Source organism: Lactuca saligna, chromosome 1 (genome assembly GCF_052625555.1).
Source record: "Lactuca saligna cultivar CGN05327 chromosome 1, ASM5262555v1, whole genome shotgun sequence".
Classification (NCBI taxonomy): Eukaryota; Viridiplantae; Streptophyta; class Magnoliopsida; order Asterales; family Asteraceae; genus Lactuca; species Lactuca saligna.
Window position 1 is genome coordinate 109,085,239 of NC_136417.1, and position 26,632 is coordinate 109,111,870.

Below are 26,632 nucleotides of genomic sequence, written 5' to 3' on the forward strand. Positions count from 1 at the left end.
TCGCTCTGTCTTACATTGGAACCTTTTTCCAATGTCTCAGAATTACACTTAAGCTTGTAAGTATAACCATATTTACTGAGCTTTAGTAAATTATGACGAATAATCTTATCGATGTTTTGTGGTGGACTTGACCAATGCACAAGAATATGTACTCGATCCCTTAGTCCGTTACTTGACTCACACATCCATGTGAACAAGTAGTTAGTCTTAATTTTCCAATACTTGAAAGTTCTCATTCATCATGCTATACAACTTGCATGATTCCAAGTTCTGGTCCAATTGAAACTTGGGTGATGAGAATCTTTCCTTATTTGGTAAATTTAGACATTACCACAAATGAAAGAATCAATTTCATATTTCCACTCTTGCTATTAATGGAATCATATAAGCAACAATTTTTCCTCAAATGCCATTGTAAGGATATTTAAAATAAATAAAATAAAAAATTTTTCTTTTATTTTAAAACTTTGCGGAAAAACTTATCCTTACAATCCATATGAAAACTTGTTGTTATCTATTCCTAAGCAATATCTCATAACTCCTAAGAAGTAGCTCAAGAATCCGATCTTCAAACTGTGCGATAGAAATCCATCTACGCGATCAGATTCAACATATTCTTTCTTTAAGTTTCTTCCCTTTTTCTTTGATTCTTAAAACATCACCATTTGACTCAGTCACATCATGTATCAAGAATCTCAGAATAGAAACTTAGCAGAGTTAGATAGTGGACTTTACCTAAAGTAGAGTCAAACTTATTGACTTTAACATCCTTAGGTAAATTTGGCAGCTTCGCAGCTAATGACCCTTCCTTTGGCAATATAAACATATGGACCCTTTGATAATGGTACACGGGACTATCTCAGACTTAGCCTTTCTCTTTACCATTTGGTTAACCGAGTTGACTATGGCCGATCCCATTCCACTGGGAAGAGAGAACTTTACTAGATATCCAATGTCATCATTGTCAATGTCCATAAAGTTTTAGGAAGTTGATCTTAGCAAATAGATAAGATCATTAAGGGTCTTGTCATATTCTGTTTCATAGGTGTTCCAAAAGAACTCACTATGTGACTTAGAAAGTAGTTGAACCACCAACTTTCTCAAGACTTTGACACCCAAGTCTCCCGGCTTGTCAATATGTGACTACATCTCCAAGATTTGATCACACCTAGACCTTGCCTTGCCAATAGGGCTTGAGTGACCCTGAACTTGTGGGTTAGGGAGAATAATTGGAGGAGGTTAAAGAAGTATGATTTCTAAAGGACATCATCTTCATTTAGGAAAGCTTGTTTCAAGAGATTTGGGAAGATCATAGATGTCTAGACCAGACATCTTTTGGGAGATATTCAAGATAGTTGATCTTAAGTCCTTAATATGACACCCAATATGAAATATTAAGGCTAGGACCCAACAAACTATTTTATAACTTAGAAGAGGGATGCCGTAATCCAAGCTATAAAATATTTGAAGGTAGGTGAATGACGATTCACCAACTTCCACCAACATAAACGAAATGTATGATTAGGTTTTAATTGGATTTGAAACTCCTAGATCTTTTGAGATTCATTGAACTGTTAAATGGCATGTTTCAATCTCGAGTGTGCCCTTCAGGTTTTGTGAATGGGATGCCGAGGATCACAAAACAAGGTGTGAAGCAACCATGAAAATTACTTGGTACTCTTAAATGTTTACCCCTCAATCGATGTGTCGGTTAACCACACACGCTCCATCGATACTATGATAAACATTAAGTTACCCTTTTCCTACCTTGTTAAATACGAGTTAGTGTGCCAGTTAACCACACACGCTCCACTAACCGACTTAAACAAAATGCAAAGTGTAATTTCATGGATTAGCACCTTATTCACATTTTTCCTAAGTAACTAAGATTGGGTATTATTAAGAGTTTAGTTACTTAGTATTTATCATTAATACTTTTGATGAAGGGAGAATTATAGTCCTGTCAAAACCGTTCGGCTAACGACCCTCCACCAGTCAAGGAAGCGGTGGGTGAGAGTGGACACCCATTAAACTACCATTTTATAGGCAGTAACCTTATACCCCCCTTATAGACCGGCTTCGTGAATGAGGCCTACTAACGGTAAGACTGACTTTACTATTTATATATATATATATATATATATATATATATATACATACATATTATTAACTTATAATATTATAAAGTATAAGGGTTGAATTTTAACTTTTAAAATTCTAAGGGCTAACTTGGAATTAAAGTATTCATAAGTGAACACTTTTCGAATTCCAAAACATGAGGGCAAGTTTTGAAATTATTCAAAACTAATTAATTCCATAACTTATGTGTTTAAAGTAGTTTTAATCCAAAAACTCTTCAAGTTCCATAACTTGAGGACAAGTTATGGAAGGCTTTAAACTAATAAAAGAATTAACTTATCTTTATTTTATAACTTATGAAATTAATTAAGGTTACACATTTTATTACTTAATGAAGTGACTCTTGAACTTCTATAATTGAGGACAAGTTATGGAGTCATAAAACCATTCAATGAGACAAGACTCTTCATTTTTGTAACCTTTGCCAACTTTTATGAGTTTTATGAAACTTAAATGTGACTTTTCATATTACTTGAGGACAAGTTACAAAAACACATTTTAGAATCAACTCTTAGATTAATTTGGATTGAAAACAACTATTTCACTCAACTTTTCTATTAATCTAAGCAACTCATAAGAACAAGATAATTCAAATCAAACTTTTTCATGTAATTAGTCTAAAGCTTAAACTAATACAAAACATGAATCTATTGACAATTATCTTTGAAATTGGATTAGCATGAACATTACCACATCAAAACAAGTTTATAAGTCCAAAAACATCTTAGGGTAATGTTCCTAATCCAATTCCAGCCAAAAAAGTCGAATTTATGCTGTCTGGGGGTCCAACTTGTCGAGTGCACGAACCAACTCAGCGAGTTGGATTGATTTTGCCTTGGACTCGGCGAGTCCCTTCATGGACTCGACGAGTCTGCTGGGCAGACAGCAACAAAACTCGATTTTTCAGCTTCTATTGCAAGTATAACAAGAAAACAAGCCTAAGCTTTGATACCACTTTTGGGTTATGGGCATTCTAACACTCCTATGGTGTACATGCAACCCTATAAACCTTGGATCTATGTTTTCTCTATTATACATGCAAATAAGAACTTTCCAAGGCTTTAATCCTAACTAGCATATTATGAAGTTCTTATACTACAAAGTACTAGTTAGATGACATACCTTTTGATGTAGCTTGATGTCTTCAAGCTTTAAGAACTTAGCCCCAATAGTGTGGAAGCCTCAAGTGGAATCACAAATCACCAAAACACCTTGGAAGACTTTAGAGAATATGGATACTTAGTTCTCTCTAGTGAAATCGGCTAGCCCTTCTTAGTGTACCACACTAGTGCCAATTTCACCAACCAATGACATCTTTATATAGCATGGAGACTAGGGTTAAACCCATGACCTTTCATTTCATATGATCCATGGGTTAAACACTCCATGGACTATCCATGAAAGCTTAGCCCAACCTAAATGAACTTGGCCCATTCCATATATATAAGAGTCCATATTTAATTAGTTCATTTTGATCACTTAATTAGTTCTAAATTAATTCCTGATCAATACTAATTAAATAATATGATTCCATATTAATATATTAGAACTTATAATATATTAATATTAATCATAAATATACTATTCTCAAAAGACTATCCATATAAATTGTATCGGTGAAGTGCAACCCAAATGGACCATGTCGAGTCGGGTCAAGTACATACCAAATATAGTTATGGACTTAGACATTAATCCAAAAGTGTTGTGCCCTAGAACCTCAAGAAGGTAAAACAAGCTTCAAACTTTATGCTTGTATGACATAGATCTAGCCATTCTAGCATTACAGAACCATTTCTTGTCCCAAAAACCCCAATATTGTGCATGATACATTTTGGACAAGATAAGCTGTCCTTTCGGGACCTTGAAGAGGTCTTAAGTGGTAAAAATGACGTCTGAATGACTTAAGATGTCCCATGCATGTAGTAGAAAGGTCTTAATGGATTAAGACCATGGATTAAGAGGTTTCTGGATGTCCAAAGAGATAGAGTTTGAGACTTTATGGGTCCTAGGCACATTTGGTCAATGGATCTAAAGTTTGGGCTTAGGTGCTTAAGCCTTTAAGCACTTAATAGAGTTTTGGCAAAACCCTGCGTACGCCTAACGTAAATCCAGTACGCCCAGCATACTGGGTCAACCACCCCGATGGTGGTCAAAATTAGGAGAGTACGCCCCGCATACTCCCTCTATTGGGCTTTTGACAAATGGGCTTCGAGATTTGGGTTGTTTATGGACTAGTTGGACTTAGGCCTTTGCTGGACTTTATGGATATGGTGTTTTGGGCCAAGTATTGATAATGGCTCTTGGAATTAGACCCAATTAGGAAGTTAGGTCTAATTTGCTAAATTGGGTCAATAATGGGCCTTACGTATACGGACTTGTGGATCATGGATTTGGTATTGGGCCTTGGCCTAACTTAGAGAAAAGGAAAAATGGACTATATGGACCCCTTAGTTAGGATTGATAGTCCTTATGTTGACTCATCATTCGTTATTTTGGATAGTTTAGGATTTTCGGCGAGGCAGTGCTTCGGGAGTTGATACTTCAGTTCAGACTAACATTACGAGGTGAGTTATCCTCACTATATCAACATGGTCTATGGCACTCAAGCCGACTCTTTCTTGGGTTGTATACTGGTATTTGCTTGATATGCATATTGATATGTTATATCTACATCCTGGTAGTTAGGATGGTATTATGTTTAGTGACCTGGTTTAGGCCGGCATCCTGGTATATAGGATGGTGCTATGTTAGTGACCGGTTAGGTCGGTATCCAGGTTATAGGATGTTGCCATGCTTATGATATGTTAGATTGGTTTGTTTGTAGACTGTTATGTAATTATCTGTTATATGTGCACATGATTGTTTGTTAGTATAGGGGTTGAGTTGAGGCGGTCCTGCTTTGTGTTGAAGGCCAACATACCCAAGGCGAACCGGATTGACTACAGGCCCAGGAGGGCACATAGTCAGGCCGAAGGCCTGACAAGCAGTCCGGATAGGCTGAAGGCACCGAGAGGGCGGTCTAGACGTGCTGAGGCTCGGAGAGTGGGACTGAGATACTGAAGGCCCAGCACAAGAAGTACAGTCAGACTATAGACTCAGACAGCGGACTAGGTGGACTGAAAGCCCGGTGCGGGCGGACTAGTCACACTATAGACTCAAGATGCATGGTTGTTCTATGTTTCTTATAAGATATGGTTATGGTATTGTGAGGTTGGTATTTTAGGGGTAACTCATTAAGCCTTCGATCTTACATCTATCGATTATTGTGACAGATACAATGGATGAACGCGGGAAGGCGAAGGCGTGACCGTACACTTCCTCGATTTATGATTATGATTTCTGGGAACTTTGGTATGAAACTATTTTGGAAACCTTTTGTAATAGCTATTGGTATATGAAATGTTTTTAAAAGTTTAAATTTGGCATGATTTTTATGGGCGTTATAAGTTGGTATCAGAGCCTTGGTTTGAGTGAATTGGAGGAACACTTGTGTGAATCCAGTCTCAAACCAAGGAAAGATTTTCAAAATGATTTGTAAATGGTTTTCAAAATAAGTAAAGGAGGATGCAGGGTGTACGATCAGCCGAAGCCATCAAGTAGGCCCTAAAATACAATACAATTATTTGGTATTTTGATATGTTAGAACAACATGTTAGTACTAGGCTAGGGATCTTCAGGAATTACATAATAGAATTGCCTAATTACATGATTCCTGCTAGCCTAGGGTTTCCTTTATATGAGATTAACATCATTACTGTAGTTGCTTTGAGTATGCATCACAGTTATACATAATTAAGATCTTATAGCTTAAGAGTGTTTGATTTGGCCTTATGTTATGTTCTTGTTTAATTGGGGGCTCAGGGTAGGATCGGATATTCGAAAGTCTATAGGGTCCAGCGTTATGTATGGCTAGCATACACTAGTGTTGTAGGGTTGGTGGATGTTTCATGGATGGGTGGGTCATGAGAGGTCGGGAGGCCAGTTATGAGATAGTTTAGCATTCATCTAGGGGTAAGGATTTAGCACTTGTCAGTTTACGTACACAATTAGGGCGTTGTGGTGATACTTGAGACAAATATGGGTAGGTATGGAAGGTAGTATGGGCCCGTACTACTGAAAGCACAGGACCCATACGCGTAGCAAGGAAGTCACAACCCCTACGGTTTAGTTGAATGTTGGTCTCCTGCTATTATGCAGATTATCTGATATGTTCTTGGTATGTTTTCAGAATGGTGGTTACGAGACGCTTTGTGATTGGATCCAGGTCAGGATTAGGATCAGGAGACGGAGGCGACGAGGGGCCAGCAACACCCGAGACTGTGGTGTAGGTGAGTATTTAAGAGCTAGATGCTAGGATTCAAGAGATCCTACATGATGAGGTTGCCGCTATGTTCCGGGCACAGCTGTCAGAGATATTTGGGTCTATTAAGACCGCCATGGTTGAGTATTTTTGCGAGCGTTATGAAGCCCTTGCAGAGATGGTTGCCGCTACAGCTGCATTGGTTGTAACAGTGGCAGGAGGAGGAGGAGCCAGTTGGGGCTTCCAGTATTGGGACTTCGGTAACAAGAAGCCCCTGACTTTCGATGGGATTCAGCACCCTATTATAGCCATGATGTGGCTATCAGACATCGAGGGTGATTTTTCACATGTTCCTACCCGACTGACCAGAAGGTCAGGTATGCCCTAAACATGTTGAGGTTTAGGGCGAAGGATTGTTGGAGGTTGATGAAAGGGTCTTATTCGGAAGAGCGAAGAGCTAAGGTTTCTTGGGATTAGTTTAGGGGGATGTTCCACTCCCGCTACATTCCATTGGTCGAGCATGGGCGGCTATCTCAGGAGTTCTTAGAGTTGAGACAGGACACAGAGTCGGTGACGGAGATCACCCGTATGTTCACAGAGAGGGTGATGTTTTTCCCGGAGTTTGCTTCCGAGTAGGCTCAGATGACCCGATATCTGAGCATGCTCAAGTCCGACATTAGATAGTTCGTTGCTAGACAACGATTTGATACGTTGCTAGATTTATAGGAGACCGCTAGACGGCGTGAGCTGGAGATTGAGTTCCAGTTGAAAGAGCAAAGGCAGGCCCTGGTGTAGTCGCAGTCGGCGCCAAAGCGGTCCAAGGCCGCTGATTCTAGGGTTGGAGGTCAGAGCTGTTGCACTTGTGAGAGGTGCAGGAAGGGTCATACTGGAGTTCGTAAGTCATATGGTGTGTGCCGCAAGTGCGGCAAGGAAAGGCACTATGCAAGGGATTGTCGCCAGTTGGCCCCGGTTCAGGACATGAAGATTTGTTATAACTACCATCAGGTTGGTCACGTGAAGGCCAACTGTCCACAGCTTGCTACACTGAGGACGACTGTCACGGATCAGGGTATAGCAGAGCCTCCGAGGGCTTAGGGACCTGCCTTACAGCTTATGGAAGAGGAGGTCAGGATACCACCAGATATGGTTGCGGGTACATTTCCATCTCTTATCTTACTGTTATGATTATATTGTGAAATTTCCCACCTCTTTCTGCTTGATACATTAGGACATAGGAGGGTCAAAGGAGGTTAGTATCAACGGGTTGTAGACATTAGGACATCTCTTAACTTACTGTAAGTATCCAGGGGTGTTGGAGAATGGGAAGTTAGGATATTGGATCACTATTACAAGAATAGTAGCTGTGAATCGTAGATGTAGAAGTGTTCAGCTGGGATTCGGGTTTCTTTTGGAAGTTCGGTTGATCCATGCCAGGAAGATTGTTCTGCGGAGGTTGTTCACTCCAGGGTTAATCAATCCATAGTTGAGGATGATAATACCTAGTAGGGAAGGTTGAGTTATGTTTTAGTTTCGCCGCCAGTAGGTAGTAGTTAGTGTCCCAAGTGGGGGGAAATTGGAAATTCTCAGATGGAGCATCAGTCATTGAGGGTTCTATTTGAACTGTGAGCAGGTGTTGAGTGTGTTACTATATTACAGCAATTAGGATGTCCGTTTCCTGGTATTGAGCCATTCGTTGGGTGATAATAGTCTAGCGAATTGCATATTATGCACTGGTTGTTTACCTTTGATGGGATGCCCCTAGAGACTATCGGTGGTTATATAGAAGAGCCTAGAAGTTTATGGGCAACAAGTTATTTTATAAGTGGATAGTTTAGGGTGAGGCTTCAGTACTGTGGCGCTTGTTTGATGTTGTGAAGGACAACTATCAGGCCTTCTTGGGAAATGGAGGAGGTGAGTATCTCTAGGATGGAGTGTTGGGCAAATTAAGTGACGACAATAGTGTCGATCGGTTATAGGAAGCATTCCAGTCATGACCTGAGGGCTGGAAGTGGCATACTAGACTCATGCTGTTGGCTTAGAGACAATCCAGACCTACGCTGAGGACCATGAAAGGGTATTCTAGTAATAGGCTGCAGGTATAGAGGTTATAATGGTTATGTCTCTTATCGGAGCATGTTCGGAATGGATGTATTGCTGAAGGTTTGAAGAATGGTCCAGACAGGCTGAAGGCCCAGAGAGGCGATTAAGACATGCTAAAGGTTCGGAGAACGGCCCAGACAGGCCGTCCAGACATGCTGAAGATTCTGATAGTGGTCCAGATAGACTGAAGGCCTGGTGAGGCGGTCCAATCATGCTGAAGACTTTGTATGTGTTTGTAGATCTACGTGTGGGTATTGAGTAGGCTGCTATGCTATAACAATCAGTAGGTCCGTTCCAAGTATTGAACACGCTGATAGAGTAGGCTGAAGACTCCGGTGTATTTTTTGTTGGATCAGAAGTTGTTATTAGAGATCAGATGAAGTACAAAGGATCTTGGTGATCTCATCAGTTCGGAATGTCTCCGAGTTTTTATCTTCTTGGACCGGGTAATGCTCCAGTTGGGTACTGGGTGTAGATCCGAATGGGTATTCATCAACTTTAGGAAGGCTTAGGATTAGGATGTCCTATCAGTCAGGTTCTGGGAATCGGGTTAGATCTTTATCTCGATCGTCTGTGGACACATTATCTGTGGGTAGGGTTGAGGCGGTCCTGCTCTATGTAGTAGGCCAAGATACCCAGTGTGGGCCGAATTAATGTCGTAGGAACAGAGGCTAAGGGGAGAAGTAGGGTTGAGGCGGTAGGCCAACAAACCCTGAGAATTTCAACTTGATGGTTGAATTGATTCGGCATGTGGTATTCCAATCTAGGGTACTCCATCCTAGGGATGATAGGACCCATCGTAGGCATGCCTGGTATTCCTGTCCGAGGCTGATTGGGCCAGGAATGAGTGTTCATGTTTATTAGTAGATTTATTATGTATGATACTTTGGAAGCTAGAGGACGCATTATCCTGTCAGCACAAAAAGGGTTCGCTTCACGAAGAGGGAAGTTGAGTTTCCGACACTTTGGATCATCAGGGTTATTTTCAGGTTGGGCAAGGTGACGTATAGGTTGAACCTTCCAAAGAAGCTCAGTCAGATTCGTGACACTTTTCACGTCTTGCATCTGCAAAAGCGCATGGTGGATAAGTAGGCGATTGTATCGCTGGGAGATGTTCAGGTCAGAGAGTACTTGAACTTTGTAGGGAGATCAGGGGCAACATCAGAAGGGATCCTAGTAGACTTGGGAGCCAGAGTCCAAGGGGCGGGAGCAGTATCCTAAATCGTTCGCCGCAACAGGCTTCGAGGATGAAGCCTAGTTTAAGTGGGGGAGAATTGTAACATCCCAATATTTGTCATTTGTAGTCCGTAGGGATGGAAGGGTAAAGCCACGAAGAGCTTAAGGGCTAAGTTGTAATTTTGGGACCAGGAGGAGTATGCTGCGCATACATAAGGGTACGTTGAGTGTACTAGGGTACCCCCTGGTACGTTGGGCGTACACTTGTGTACGCTGGGCGTACTCAAATTAGAAGGAAACCCTAATAACTCGGGTTGAGGGCTATATAAACATCTTTATGGCTCATTTTCTCTCATCATTCTCAGCCTCCATCTTACAGAAACACCCCAAACCCTAGCTTTGTGTGTGTGAGTGTGAGTTGGTGTGTGTTTGGAGCTCTTGAAGGTGAAGCCATTGCATCAAATAGATGGAGAAGAAGATTGGCTTGTAGATCTGAAGTTGTGTTGTGCCCTAGAAGCTCCATAAGGTAAAAAGCTTCAAACTTTATGCTTGTATGACATAGATCTAGCCATTCTAGCATTATGGAACCATTTCTTGTCCTAAAACCCCCAATATGGGGCATGATGCATTTTGGACAATATAAGTTGTCCTTTTAGGACATTAAAAAGGTCTTAAGTGGTAAAAATGAGGTCCCAATGACTTAAGATGTCCCATGCATGTAGTAGAAAGGTCTTAATGGATTAAGAGGTTGGATTAAGAGCTATCTGGATGTCCAAAGAGATAAAGTACGAGACTTTATGGGTCCTAGGCAGATTTGGTCGTTGGATCTGAAGTTTGGGCATAAGTGCTTAAGCCATTAAGCACTTAATAGAGTTTTGGCAAAACCTTGCGTACGCCCAACGTAAATTCGGTACTCCCAGCGTACTGGGTCAACCACCTTGATGGTGGTAAAAATTAGGAGAGTACGCCCAGCGTACCAGAGGAGTACGTCCCGCGTACTCCCTCTATTGGGCTTTTGACAAATGGGCTTCGGGATTTGGGTTGTTCATGGACTAGTTGCACTTGGGCCTTTGATGGAGTCTATAGATATGGTGTTTTGGGCCAAGTCTTGATAATGGATCTTGGAATTAGGCCCAAGTAGGAAGTTGGGCTTAATTTGGTAATTTGGGCCAATAATGGGCCTTGCACATACGGACTTGTGGATCATGGATTTGGTATTGGGCATTGGACCAATTTAGTGAAAAGGAAAACATGACTATATGGACCCCTTAGTCGGGATCGATAGCCCATATGTTGACTCAGCATTTGTTATTTTGGATAGTTCGGGATTTTCGGTGAGGCAATACTTCGGGAGTTGATACTTCAGTTCAGACCGACATTGCGAGGTGAGTTATCCTCACTATATCAACAGGGTCTAAGGCACCAAGTTCGGCCATTTATTGGATTTTATACTTGTATTTGCTTGATATGCTTATTCATCTGTTAGATATGCATCCTGGTAGTTAGGATGGTATTATGTTTACTGATCTGGTTTAGGTCGGTATCCTGGTATATAGGATGATGCTATGTTAGCGACTGGTTAGATCGGTATTTGGGTTATAGGATGTTGCCATGCTATATGATCTGTTAGATCGGTTTGTTTGTAGATTGTTATGTAAGTATCTATTATATATGCACATGATTGTTTGTTGGTATGGGGGTTGGGTTGAGGCGGTCCTGCTTTGTGCTGAAGGCCAACATACCCAGGGCGGATCGGATAGACTGTAGGCCCAGGAAGGCACATAGTCATGTCGAAGGCCCAACGAGTGGTCTGGATAGGTTGAAGGCCCCGAAAGGGTGGTACAGACGTGTCGAGGCTCGGAGACTGGGCCATAAAGACTGAAAGCTCAGCGCGGGCGGTCGAATCAGACTGTAGACTCAGAGAGGGGACCAGGTGGACTGAAGGCCTGGTGCGGGCGGACCAGTCACACTGTAGACTCGAGATGCATGGCTGTTCTTTATTTATTATAAGATATGGTTATGAGATTATGAGGTTGGTATTTTTGGGGGTAACTCACTGAGCCTTCAAGCTTCTATAGACTATTGTTTATGGTATAGTGGATGCCCGTGGGAAGGCGAAGGCGTGACCGTACACTTCCTCGATTTATGATTATGATTTATAGGAGCTCTGATATGAAACTATTTTGGAAACCTTTTCGTAAACAATTGGTATATAAATGTTTTTAAAAGCTAAAATTTGGCATGATTTTTATGGATGTTACACACGACATGCTCATGAATGACGTTCAAGAGTTTTTGAGCATATCTAGCTACAAGACTTGGGTGGACATGATTTATAGAGCCCAAGAACAAGAAATTGAGTTGGTCCTTCGGACAAAGCGTAATCCAGAGCAGGTATACACAGGGGTGTGCCAGGCGAAGAGGACCAATACTTTTGATTCACGATCAAGGGACCATTAGGGTCGGGCCCGTTGTGCCAAGTGTGAGAGGTCTCATGATGGAAACTATTGTAAGAAGGGAGGGATCTGCTTTAATTGTGTCTAAACTAGACATTACTGCAAGTAATGAACTCAGGAAGCACTCATATGTTTCCATTGCAATCAGACGAACCATAAGAAGGCTGATTGCCCGATTTTATTAGGTAAAGCGATGGGGCCCCTACTGTAGCTATGTTGAGGATTACAAACGGCTAAGAGGGTAAGGCAGGGGTTCCCGTGGTGAAGATTAGGGCATTCCAGTTGACAGTTGAGGAGGCATGAGTATCACAAGATATGGTTACCAGCATGTATCTTGTAACTGTTGGAAGTGTGTCCAAGATCATTAACTAGTTGGTGATATTTCTAATAATAGCAAGGTCCTCTTGGGTTGCCCTCAAGACTCAAGATTGAGTAGAATATAGAATAGGAGTAATTAGTTTATTAATTATTATGGTTTAATAATTAATTAGAAACTAATTGGAAAACAATTTGGGAATTAATTAACAGTTTAATTAATAGAAGGGTTGAATGTGAATTAATCAATAGTTGATTGATCAGGGAACATTCCAGAACCCTAGAAGAAAGGGGGTTGGATGAAAATTCCCTTTGGATAAAGGGAATTTCATTCCTAGAATATCCCATCCCACATGGGTGGAAGGATAAAACCCTAGGAGGTATCCAAGGCTCTAAATAGGGCCTTAGGGATTCATTCCTGCTTGCTCATTTTTTGGCTTGGCTATGCGCCACCTTCTTTCTCCCTCATTGTGGAAGAACTTTTCATGAGTTCATCTCTCCTGGTTTATATTTGTTTATAGTCTTTTGAGTTCATTGGGTGTGAACCGAAAGAGGGATTCTAGTTTGGATCCTCATCATCCAAACAAGGTGGCACGCACAAGGAGTCAAGCTCGAAGATCATTGGTTGCTAAAGAGGTTAGTATTCTTCTTATATTTTCGGTTTTCCTAGGGTAGAAGTAATAGTATGAAGCCATAGATCCATAGGGTGCATGTACACTTAGGTAAATCGTTTTGTTGTTTCGATTATTCCGCTGCCTAGTTATAGAGTGTATTTGATGCATATGTTGCCCACCAGTAGTATCAGAGCCATTGGTTCATGGTTACTATCACACTACATCCATGTTTTCTGAAAATATTGCTTTGGAACTGAATGATGAATGCTTAATTGAAAAATTCGTAATTTGATGAAAAACCCTAATTCACGACGTGACAGAGTTATTAATGTCGTGAGCCGCAACAGATCAAAATTATCGGTTTTTCAAATTAAGAGTTTATCTTGCATGGACAATTACTTAATTAGATTAGATCTGGAAAATTTTCAAAATATATAAATATTATTTAAATGAGGTTATTTAAATTAGAATATATGTTTGTTATTTAATTGGTATTTTAATATTATTTATAATAGAGTATTATGAATTTGAATATTTACCCCTCATGTTTTATTAATTGTTATATTGCATCCTTGTAATTAATGTGAATTAATAATAAACAACTAGATTAAAAATGTTTTAAATTTGCCCCTTTATATATATGTAAGATCCATATATTGTATAAAAGAATTGCAATATGTGTCCTCGCATATTTTAAATATTGACATTGTCGGTCTTACCTCGACTAGGCTCACCCGTTCTAATGTAGGGGTTTAAGGAGATCTCTATGATTCCTAATGAGGTTGTCTTTTAATATGCTTCACACTTACCACCCTCACCGCCCCATTGCATTTTGTGAATGGAGTTACCGAAAGGGTTTGATAGTGATAATGGTCAATCTAGAAGTATTTTAAATACAAGTATAAAACAAAATCCTATTTTATTTAAATAAAGTGAATCTTATGTTGTCCGTAAAAATTGCACATTCTCTTTATAACTTGTTGATGGAGCACGTATGGTTAACCGGCACGTCAATTAGAGAGTATATGTGACAACCCGATATTTCAAGACAAAATGATGGAACACAAGTCAAATTTAGGTCAAAATTTAACATTCCTAAAATCTTATTTGAGTTAAACAATGTAGTAGGAATCGTATCAAGGTTTTCGCACATATAAAGAACCCTAAAATCCGAGTTATAACGAAGATGTTATGACCAACCGAAGATGCTCGGCAAAACCGACAACACTGATAGACGTAAAACGTGAAGTCTCAATACAATAATTTTTAGCCTTAGGTATCTAAATGAAAGTTTTAGATATCATTAAACCGTAAACGTTGTAACAACCCGAAATTTTGTTCCCTCGCCGTAACCATTTTGTTAATAAAACTCGTCTTAAGTGAGTTGTTCCGATTTCGTCTTCGAATTAGGTTAATTAATTTAAAACTTATATTTTGACCTTCTAAGTATCCAAACATGTTGGAAACATGTGAAAACGTCCCTAACTAGTAATTTGAAAATTTTTAGTTTCGACCATATCGGGTAACGACAACTTAATCGGGTGCGACCCAAAGCATCGGTTAACGTCGGTATCAAGTAGAATTCCACCGTGTATCCAATTCAAACCATATTTAAAGTGAATTAAGACTCATTTGGAGCCTTTTCACTCTCTCTCTCTAACCTCTCTCCTCAAATCCAACTTGTTGATCCAAAATCATCCATTTCAAGCTTCAAAACACCAAGGTAATCATCCTAGCTCCTAGTATAACATCCTTAGCCTTCATTTTCGTGTTCAAATCATGGAATAGGACCATAAACATGTGTTTACGGCCTTGGAACAGCCTTAGGCCGTGAACACATGTAAATGGGGTTTTTGAGCCTTAAAACCCACCCAAATCACCATAGGAGCTTAGATATGGCTTAAGGACTTATTGGATTGGACTTAGAACACCTTGAATATCATTTTTAAGGAGTATACATGAGTTTACTGCCCAAGAACAAGCTTGGGCCGTTAACACCATTTCATGGGGAGTAAACTCCTTTTTGGGTGTTAAAATGCAACTTACACACCTCATAAGCCTTGGAATAAATCCTAGAACCAACCAAAAATTATTTGGGGGCCTTAAACATAACAAAAACCCTCCATTTGAGAGTTTACGGCTATAGGATATGCTCCAGGGCTGTAAACTCCTAAATATGGGTCATTTGATGCCCTAATCTCACCCATTGGCTTGTAAAATTGAGTAAAATCTCTTGGGATAAATCACTGACCTTTAAAACAATTAAGAATGATGTGGGTGAGATTTTACGGCCGTAAACACTTAGTTTACTGCCGTAAACTCATAAATAGGTCCATATGGATGAGTTAATTCCTTGATAATGCCCTAGAACTAAACCTAACAACACCCCCCCCCCCCCCCCCCCCCCCATTTGATTTAAGGCCATTTAGCTCATAAGAACACCCACCATGATTTTACGGCCGTAAACTCATGGGGATGTGGTGTTTAGGGCTGTGATCACTCCCTAGAGTTTAGTCTTGAAGAGTAAACTCCATTCCTTAGCCATTCATGTCCTGAAAAGTCACCCGGGTCACTCCAAACACTTATTTTGAAGTGTTTTCGCGTCTTGGAGTGTATATTCGTATCTGATTAGTGTTTTAAAGTCTAATTAGATACATTTGTGTATCATTTAACATTCCATAGGAACCTCTCACGTTTTCAAGCTTTGATCCAATGTTTAACATCCCCGTTGATACATTTCTCGTTCGGTGAGTTCATACCCCAACCCTTTTTCAATGGTTTTTAATTGTTTTCAGGGGGAATACAAGCAAAAGTACAAAAATATCTTGTACTTAAATTCACTATTTCATTTAAATGGTTTCATAATTCGCACACTTTTAAGAATTGAAAACCTACTAATAAACTGTTTTAAATTGCAGAATTGTTTGTTCAAACGATTTCAATTCTTATTATTTACCGTTATGTTTCACAATCGATTGTTCATACTTACATTGATAGAGATCATAAAACATTGTAATGTCAGTAATAGAACACCCTAGGATCGAGTGTAAAAGACAGACGCCATTAGAAAACATAAAACATTTGTTATGTCCTTAATAGAATACCCTAGGCCCGAGTATGAAGGACAGACACCATTAGAGAACATAAAACATTTGTAATGTCCTTAATAAAACACCTAGGCTCGAGTGTAAAGGACAGACTCCATTAGAACTCAATTAGTCATAGATACTACTTCCCCTAGGCACGAGAAGTAAAGAGAAATCTATAACACTTCCTTGGCACGAGAGAGTGGAAGGCTATCCCTGTAACCAGAATCTACGAGCAGAGCAGAGTGTGACTTGAGTGTATAGATCTATACGGGACTGACAATCCCGCACTCGGCTGCTAGCTACAGCCGAACCGAAAGGTTCAAGGGTGACGAAAGTCATAAAAAGGATATTGGCCACGACCCGAGTCATATCTAGTTTGAAGTATGGTTAAGGACTCGCAATCAAGATTATTAACACTTTACACTTATTTATTAGTTTTATGTACGTAATAAAAATAATGTACATTTAAGGATAATCAAACTTTCAGGAGACTTCACTCACATTCAGGAAGACATGGGGTTTTCCCTGGATAATATTGAACATAATCGGAATCGGTAATAGTTCGCACACACACAGAATTGGTAACAGTTCACACACACATGTAGGAAAATATAGGATTTTCCTGAGTAACAGTAGTACGTAACCAGAAAAGTGTAATAAGTTAGATAACTAAACTTTACAATTTACAAGAACAATCATGTTTTCAGTGTACATATTTTACATTACAATTTGGATTTGGTAACTAACACTTAAGAAAATACGGGATTTTCTTGGTTAACCGCTTTTTCAGGACACTAAAGGAACTCGTTCTTTTCATAAAACAAACCGCTTATGAACTTACCAGCTTTATGTTGATTTTCAAACCGCTTGTATTCTCAGGTCCGCATTAGACAGGTACCCGACGATCTCTTTTGGTGAAGACGGAATGCGTAGAAGACTCGTATTTCTTTTGTTTAAACTATGTATCTATGAAACTTGTACCACTTTACTTTTCAACTGATGTAATGAAAACTATGTAATGTAGTGTTTTGTGTTTTACTTTGCTTACTATGTACATTGGTTATGATATCCCCATGAAGTCACCTCCACCCCGAGACGTTTCCGCCTTAGGTTTCGGGTGTGACAGATTGATATCAGAGCCCTTGTTTATAGTGAACTGAGTATACCAAACTTTACATGGTATAAGACTATAAACATTAAGGGGCCTAAGTGCTCTGAACAAAAAGTATACTTCAAAATATAAGTATTTTCAAAAACATTACAAGTATACCTAACCGCCGAGATCCGTAACTACAAGTAGAACAAAACATAAGTAAATGGGTGTTGTATGTTGCGGTTAAACCTGGGTAGTTATGTAGTCATGTCTAGGGTCAATATATCTTGATCAACTATATTCATTCAAGACACAGCCAACATGTGCCTAGGAGTGACTGTGGTGTTTAGCATGCCTAAAAATTACCCAAATACCCCAAAAAACGAGCCGTCATCATAGTGAATCATGAAATACTATGGGAGTATTTCTAGATCTAACTTTGTTGTAGAAAATTCTTGTTCAAGCATTGCCCCTCGATCATTCCTTTAGCGATAGTTTATCTGCCTTGATAATTCATTACTACTCTATCGCTTAATAGAATTATATGTTTGTCTTAAGGAATATCCCTTGTATCATATATCTTGATTTAATGAAGAGGACTTACCATCCTCTTTTTCCTAATCACTTTAGATCGAAATGTCTTCAAAGGAAGGATCCAGTTCAAGTAACAACAACCCTCCATCGCCACCTTCTCCTCAATTCGATCCAATGATGACCCAGTTGGCTGTGTCTGCCGCAGTGGCTGCCAAAATGACATATTTGTTCTCTAACAGGTTCAGTGGACTAGGAAGTAACACCAACCCCCAAAACCATGAAAATGTTCAGGAGCATCAGAACGAGCGTAATAAGAGTAAGAAAGTTTTCTGGAAAAATCGAAAGGGTCAGAGTTCCCAAGGACCCTCCAAGAGGCGTGAAACTATGGTAGTTCAAGCTGCCGCTATTCCTGTTGCTATATCAACAGTTCAAGCTACCACTACTCTAGTTGTTGCGCCTACAGCCCAAGCACCTATCACTAGGTATGCGGGTAATCTCCCTTGGTGTGATAAGTGCAGCTACCATCATTATACTCCAGGACCATGTCGCGAAAAACTCTGTAACAACTGTGGCAAGAAGGGCCACCTTACTCGAACCTATAGAAAACCAGCCCCACTAATCAATCAAGCTTCTAGAACGAGTACTGTTCAAGCCTGCTATGGTTGTGGAGAAATCGGGCATTTCAAGCGAAACTGCCCAAAAGCAACAACCACCAACAACGTCAACAACGCCGAGATGGTTTTAGCTATAAGGCAAGAGGAGGAAACCGCTGATCCCACCACCGCCGTGGGTATATTTCTTCTCGACAATTCTTATGCTCACATCCTTTTCGAATCTAGTGTCAAGAAAGTTTTATTAGTCATTCATTCAGATATCTTCGTAAACATAGTCCTCGTCCAATAACCGAAACATTTGCCGTCAAGATGGTTACCGGTGAGAATGAGTGCACTAACGACTTATCTCTGAACTGTATCCTTATCTCGAGTAATCATTCTTTCCTCATTGACCTGATGTCAGTTTCAATAAAGAGCATTGATGTTATCTTTGGCATGTATCAGTTGAGTTCTAATCATACTTATACACTTTGTTATGAAAAAGCTATTTGTATCAAATTCCTCTCTGACCGGACCCTCATGATATATGGTGTCAAGCTTGGCCCAAATCTTCGCATCATTTCCTGTATCAAAGCTCAAAAACTTCTGCAAAAAGGAATGTTAGGTATTCCTAGTCCATACAATCAGCTAGAAACAAGGAGTTAAAGACCTCTATAGCGTCCCACGAAACTGTAATATTCCTGATATCTTCCCGAAGAGCTCCCGAGAATTCCTACCGAACATCAAGTCGAGTCTCGTATGGACTTAATCCCTGGAACTATCTTCGCAGCCAAATCTCCGTACATTTTTGCCCCAGCAGAAATGCAGGAGTTATCCAGTCGACTTAATGAGTTGACCGTCAAAACCGATATCCTCTTTCCAGAGTAGATGACTTCTTCGATAAAATTTAGGAGCTAGCTACTCCTCGAAGATAGACCCTAGGTCGAAACATCATCAGCTATGAGATCATGAGAGTGATGCTTCAAAGACAGCATTCAAGACTCGATATGATCACTAAGAGTTCGTATTGATACCCTTCTGTCAAACCATTTTCCTCCAGTTATGTAGTAGGCAATGAAGACATACACGTGGATCCTCATAAGGTTAAAGCAATAGAGAACTGGTCGGCACCGAAGACACCCATAGAAAACCTGTCAATTCTTGGGTTTCGCTGGCTATTATTGCAGATCTATTCAGAAAATTCTTCCAGAATCACCAAAGCCATAACCACCCCGACACGGAAAGGTGTACCCTTTCGTCGGAGTAAAAAGTGCAGATTTCCTTGTGCTAGGTCAAGTTAGAAGACACCCAGCTAGCCAAGAGTCGATTCCCCGGTAGTACCCACACAGGTTCTGAAATCATCCGCGAAACCGTCAAGAAGGTCATCTAGACCCGAGAACAATTGAAAACTTCACTAGATCGAATGAAGAATTCCGCCAATGTAGAATGGAAACCTCTGGAATTCTAGGTTGGAGATCGTGTCCAGTTAATGGTCTCGCCCTGGAAAGATATGACACACTATGGAAAGCACGGAAAGCTTAACTAGTGGTATATTAGACCCTTCGAGATCCTCATTAGGATCCACCCCGTAGCCTTCAAACTCCGAGTACCTTCAGAATTTAGAAATGTCCATCTTGTCTCCCACGTTCCGAGTCTTTAGAAGTACTTTTCCGATGAAACCTTACTAATTCCTCTTGAACAAATCGAGACCATAGACCAAAAGATCAAACGTACGAAACAAAGCCATATCCCGTTAGTGAAGGTTCGCTGGACTTCCAAGCGAGAACTTGAATTCACTTGGGAGCGCGAAGACCCGATACAGCAGAGACATGCGCATCCTTTTCCATAACATGTATCTTAATTCTTGAATTTCGGGACGAAATTCCCTCTAACGGGGGGATAATGTAACAACCCGAAATTTTGTTCCCTCGCTGTAACCGTTTCGTTAATAAAACTCGTCTTAACTGAGTTGTTCCGATTTCGTCTTCGAATTAGGTCAATTAAGTTAAAAATTTTATTTTTACCTTGTAAGTATCCAAACATGTGAAAACATCCCAAACTAGTAATATGAAAAATTTTAGTTTCGACCATATCGGGTAACGACAACTTAATCAGGTGCGACCTAAAGCATCGGTTAACGTCGGTATCGGGTAGAATTGCACCGTGTATCCAATTCAAACCATATTTAAAGTGAATTAAGACTCATTTGGAGCCTTTTTGACTCTCTCTCTAACCTCTCTCCTCAAATCCAACTTGTTGGTCCAAAATCATCCATTTCAAGCTTCAAAACACTAAGGTAATCATCCTAGCTCCTAGTATAACATCCTTAGTCTTCATTTTCGTGTTCAAATCATGGAATAGGACCATAAACATGTGTTTACGGCCCTGGAATAGCCTTAGCCCGTGAACACATGTAAATGGGGTTTTTGAGCCTTAAAACCCACCCCAAATCACCATAGGAGCTTAGATATGGCTTAAGGACTTATCGGATTGGACATAGAACACCTTGAATATCATTTTTGAGGAGTAAACATTAGTTTACTGGCCAATAACAAGCTTGGGCCGTAAACACCATTTCATAGGGAGTAAACTCCTTTTTGGGTGTTAAAATGCAACTTACACACCTCATAAGCCTTGGAATAAATCCTAGAACCAACCAAAAATTATTTGGGGGCCTTAAACATAACAAAAACCCTCCATTTAAGAGTTTACAGCCATAACAAAAACCCTCCATTTAAGAGTTTCCTGAGTACCAGTAGTACGTAACCAGAAAACTGTAATAAGTTAGATAACTAAACTTTACAATTTACAAGAACAATCATGTTTTCAGTGTACATCTTTTACATTACTATTTGGATTTGGTAACTAACACTTATGAAAATATGGGATTTTCTTGGTTAACCGCTTTTTCAGGACACTAAAGGAACTCGTTCTTTTCATAAAACAAATCGCTTATGAACTCACCAGCTTATGCTGATTTTCAAGCCACTTGTATTCTCAGGTACGCATTAGACAGGTACCCGACGATCTCTTTTGGTGAATACGGAGTGCGTAGAAGACTCGTCTTTCTTTTGTTTAAACTATGTATCTATGAAACTTGTACTACTTTACTTTTCAACTGATGTAATGAAAACTATGTAATGTACTGTTTTGTGTTTTACTTTGCTTACTATGTACATTGGTTATGATATCCCCATGAAGTCACCTCCACCCCAAGACGTTTTCGCCTTCGGTTTCGGGGTGTGACAAACGTACATAAAAAGAACGTCCAAATCTGAATTCGTATGAGGAAGTTATGATTTTTCTAAGTTACGGATATAGTTGTAGACAGCTAAAAACTCAAAATAGAGATCGAGACACTTTTATCCGACACAAACTAAATGAGAATCGAAGGTCTCAACAATAGAAGCGCAACGGTAAAAAGTCTGACGAAAACGGACGTCGGATGAAGAAGCTATGGACTTATGACGGAGTTTTCATTTCCCGGCTTACTAAAAATAATATAAAGATAATATATTAATAATATACTAAAAATAAAGTCAAAATTATCCAACGGAGTCTAAAAGAGAGTTGTAGAGCATAATCTCACCTACACGTGCATATATAAAACGTCGAAAACTGAGCTGGATGCAAAAGTTATGAATTTCTGAACTTCGGGGCACGAATCCCAACTCTGTGTCAGAACTCACGACATGAGTTTTGTAAAACTCACAATGTGAGCCCCTTGAATGACCCTTTTAAATCGACTTGACGTGTGATGCATTCCGGGAGCGAATCGGAGCTGACTCATGATGTGAGTTATGAAACACTCATGACGTGAGACCCAAAATTCACCCTATAAATAGGAACCGAGGGCAACCGGCTTTGGTTCTTCATTTCTATCATTTCCCCTATTTCTACACCCTATTAATCCCCTCTGAACTACCTCGAAGCCCCGGTAACACCTCCAACACACGATGCAAGTCCCGAAGTCCCGAGATTTCCGAGAAATCGACTTCTTTCCAATCGAAGTTCTGCTCGACTTTCGTCTCAACTTCTTCAATCTATCAAGTGAGTTCATACCCATTAATTAACCTTTTAAATGTTTTTAAATGTTTATAAATGCTTTATGGGGGCATACAAGTTGAATCATGTTTAGTTATTATATCAATCACATGTGATTAATAACTAGCATGCAAATGGATTTACTATACGTTAACTATTTTACCAAAAAGATTTCTTCGAATGACTTTCTTAAACATTTTTACATGTTTAAAAACTCTTTATCAAATTGTCTTACACACTGTAAGTTTCCTTTCAAACTCTGTTACGAAGGTATTTTCAAACAAAGGTTTTCCTTATACTTAAACTGTCTTATCAAACAAAATACTTTCAATCGTTTTATAAACTGACATCAGGTCATCGTTTCTTAGTATTAAACTTTTCAAAGGTTTTACAAAACTTCTTTTACGCTTTTATATTGTCAAATGCGTGCCTACATATGTACAGTTATATAAATAATGTTTAAAGGACTTAGGATGGTTAGCTCGCTTTATTTCCTTTTCCTCGTTGGGATGTGGCCTTATGGCATTGGTTGCTCGTCCGAATGTCGTCTAAATATTATATATATGTATATATATGTATATATATATATATATATATATATATATATATATATATATATATATATATATATATCATGTGTACATATATAGGTATAAAGGTTCCATTAGTCAGTTTAGTACCTTTGAGTAGCAAAGGTATACTTCCGGTTATACTCGTACATTACTAGTAACTATAATAGGTATAGTTAGGAGATACTACTTACAATTCCAAGTACAATGAATTACAAGAGTCAGTTCATTCATGAGTTTATAATAATACATTACATTGACATGACTATGTTTACATATATACGCTTACATGAATACGTTTACATAGATACGCTTACATGAGTACATTTTCAGAGATATGCTTACATGAGTACATTTTCAGAGATACGCTTACATGAACACGTCTACATTAATACGTTTAATAGATACTTTTACATAGGATCTGTTACGAACATTTCAGAATTACCATTCCACACCCAAAGCTGTTAGCTACAGTAGGGATAAGGGGCGTCGACGGGTGTCCACGGTTGTACTGTTCGTCGAGTTTCCACGCCGTATATATCCTAATGCAAAAGGATACATCTTTAGTTATTATATTATTCTCCTTCCTTTATTTTGTGACACATTCACATGAACGACGAGGTAGGATATATTTGATATGGATACACTATTTTTCCTTATTACTTTTATATTATGACTCATACACATAATCGACGAGGTAGACTATAACTTTTATAATAAGAGTTAAACAGGGAAAAACCGTCACATTTACAGTGATGCTTTCTTATAACACCGTCGGGTCTTGGTAGAAGACTACATTCAAAACATTCAAGTCTTGGTTGAAGACTACTTTTATACTAGTAGGAAATATAGGATTTCTAGGGTTTTCAAATGTTTACAATTACTTACAAACATTTTCATATTTTTCTCAAAATGTTTACAAGTCTTTACTTTTTGTAGTATTTACTAATCAAAGACACATTAATACTTATGAATTCACAAGCTTTATTGCTGATACTCGCTTTCAAAATAACTTGTATTCTCATGTCACAAATAGATAGGTACGACAACCAGGTCTTGTGAAGTCGGAGAAATAAAGACTTCTCTTTTGTTATCAGTATTTATTATGTTGTCTTATACTATGAAAGAACACACTTGTAATTTAAATTATACTATTAATGGAATGGATGCTGTTGTTGCTTGTTTACTACTTTACATTGTTGTGATACATTACATGACGTCCTCCGCCCCACAATGTTTCCGCCGTTCTCGGTTTTGGGGTGTGACAGATTGGTATCAGAGCATTGTTTATAGTGAATTAAGTATATGAACCCATAAAAGATATACTAACTATAAATACAATGGGATTAAAAATACTCTGACCAAGAGTTTATACTTTTAAATAATAAAATATTTAACTAAGTATACGTACCTGCATTCATATTAAAATCCGTGTTACAATGACAAGAACAAAAGTATTACAATTGTTGGATATCACAAGTAAGCTCGGGGATGTATGGTCAGTCTTGGGAGTGGCATAGCCTAATCAACTATGTTGGTCCGAGGAGTGATTAGCACATGCCCAAGAATGGTTGTGATATGGCAACAAGTCTAAAAACTTACCAACACTACCACAATGAGAGCATTAAAGCAGAACATAAGTCTAAAATACTATACGAGTATTTTGTGTTACTATAACTACTTACTTGAGAACTAAAAAGATATTCATTACTAGGTTAATAGTTGCTAAGTGGATACACTAAGGTTATATGTAACTAGGATCTCATAGACTTAGAATCTGTGAAATTTTTGCTTTACCCCTATTCCTTGTGAATTTGGAGTTAAGGTCACTTATTCGAAGGTCTGTCCTGTTTTGATTACATATAACTGGTATTCACTTTACAAATAGTGATGTAACTAATGAAGATTATCTAATAATTATCTAGATAGTTCATCTAATAATTATTTTCTTACCCCAATTATCGCATAGATAACATGACTGGACTCCATCCCCACGGCAACCCATACCTTCCGAACAAAGGCAATGCTGGATGGTTTGGAGAAGAACATGAGGATGATCATCCAATCCCTTTGAATGATCACCATGTTGAAGACCTTTTGGATGGTGATAACTCCGAACCCGAGGTTGAGAACCTACCCCCGGTAGCTCAATTTCTAAATCCTAACCCTCATCCTGCTTTTCATGGCCCGACGTCTCCTTGGGTATAATGCTTGGAAACATGGAGCAAAGAGATAGATCGACCTATGCCGTTTAATGGAGATCAAAGCTTCTACAATGTAAGTGAAGGGAGCTCAGCAGATAGAGTTCTACCAATCCTGATCCGTAGAGTTTCCCGAAACGAAATTCAAGGCAGGACGGCTCTCCAACGTATCGAAGAGGTTAATGCCAATGCAATAATGCATACCATTCGCACCAATCGCCTTAATCACAAGTGAAAGATCTGAGAGAAACCATGATACCCTGCTGCAAGCACTACCTGAAACCCGAGCTGAAGTCATAGAGCTCCAAGTACGCCAGAGGGTGTACGAAAGATACCTTCTTGATATTGAATGTCAACTAACCGAAATAAGGGTTCACCATCGGGTGACCGTCGCTAATAGGAGATACCTTACTTCCTTCTTTGTTTTAAAGAACCGTGTTCTTGTCTATGTTCTGTGTAGTACTTTCTATGTGACTACCTTGTACTGTAAGTACTTTTAGTTAAGTCTTTATGATGTCAAAGACTTTTCTACTCCGAATATGATGTATGACCTACAATAAGGTCAATTTCCCCAAAGTTATTACATCTTAAACAACAATGATATTGACAGTCGGCTAACCTTTGTGTCACTCTTTGTTCCAATACTTTCATCATACTATCATCGAAGTCTATCTGAAACCGACTCTAGGATAGTTATTGGACTAGGGTAATTTATCTCTGGAATCATTTTCAAGTCTCTTTTAAAGGTTGGATCATATTATCCACCAACCAATAATACCTCGGCTCGAATGACAAACGTCTTGAGATATTCTACGAACTTACTTCTACTCTTTACTAGGGCTGCATCATAGGGATGTAGGTCGAACCCGCAAGAACATATTTATATTCTTTACATAAATGATCGAACTACATCTAGGTTCAACCATACTCGCTCACAAGTTCATTTTCTTTCCGTGTAACAGAATCATGTCGCCGAAGAAAGGTGATCAACCCATCAGCCAAACACCAACTCTTCAGACTGATGCAGCTACCTTTCAAGCTGCCGTGACAGCTGTTCTGACTCACCTTAACACTAAAAACGCAAATGTTAGCGGGATTGTTAGCAATAATTCCAATCCGAGTAACAATCAAGTACCTCAACAAGTACTGAACTACCATGACATCCCGAATCTCAAACCCAAGAACAACAAATGAAAACTCTGGGATAGATATAAAGGAAAATCACCCCAAGGGGCGAGTAGAAGACAACAACCTGTGGCAACTATCGTAACCACGACATATGTACCTCCTACTACCATCCCTTCTGGTATCCCAATTGCCCCATACCCAGCTAGACAATATGCTGGAAACCTACCGAAATGCAATAAGTGCAGCTTCCATCATCTGGGTAGTTGTCGTCCATTACACTG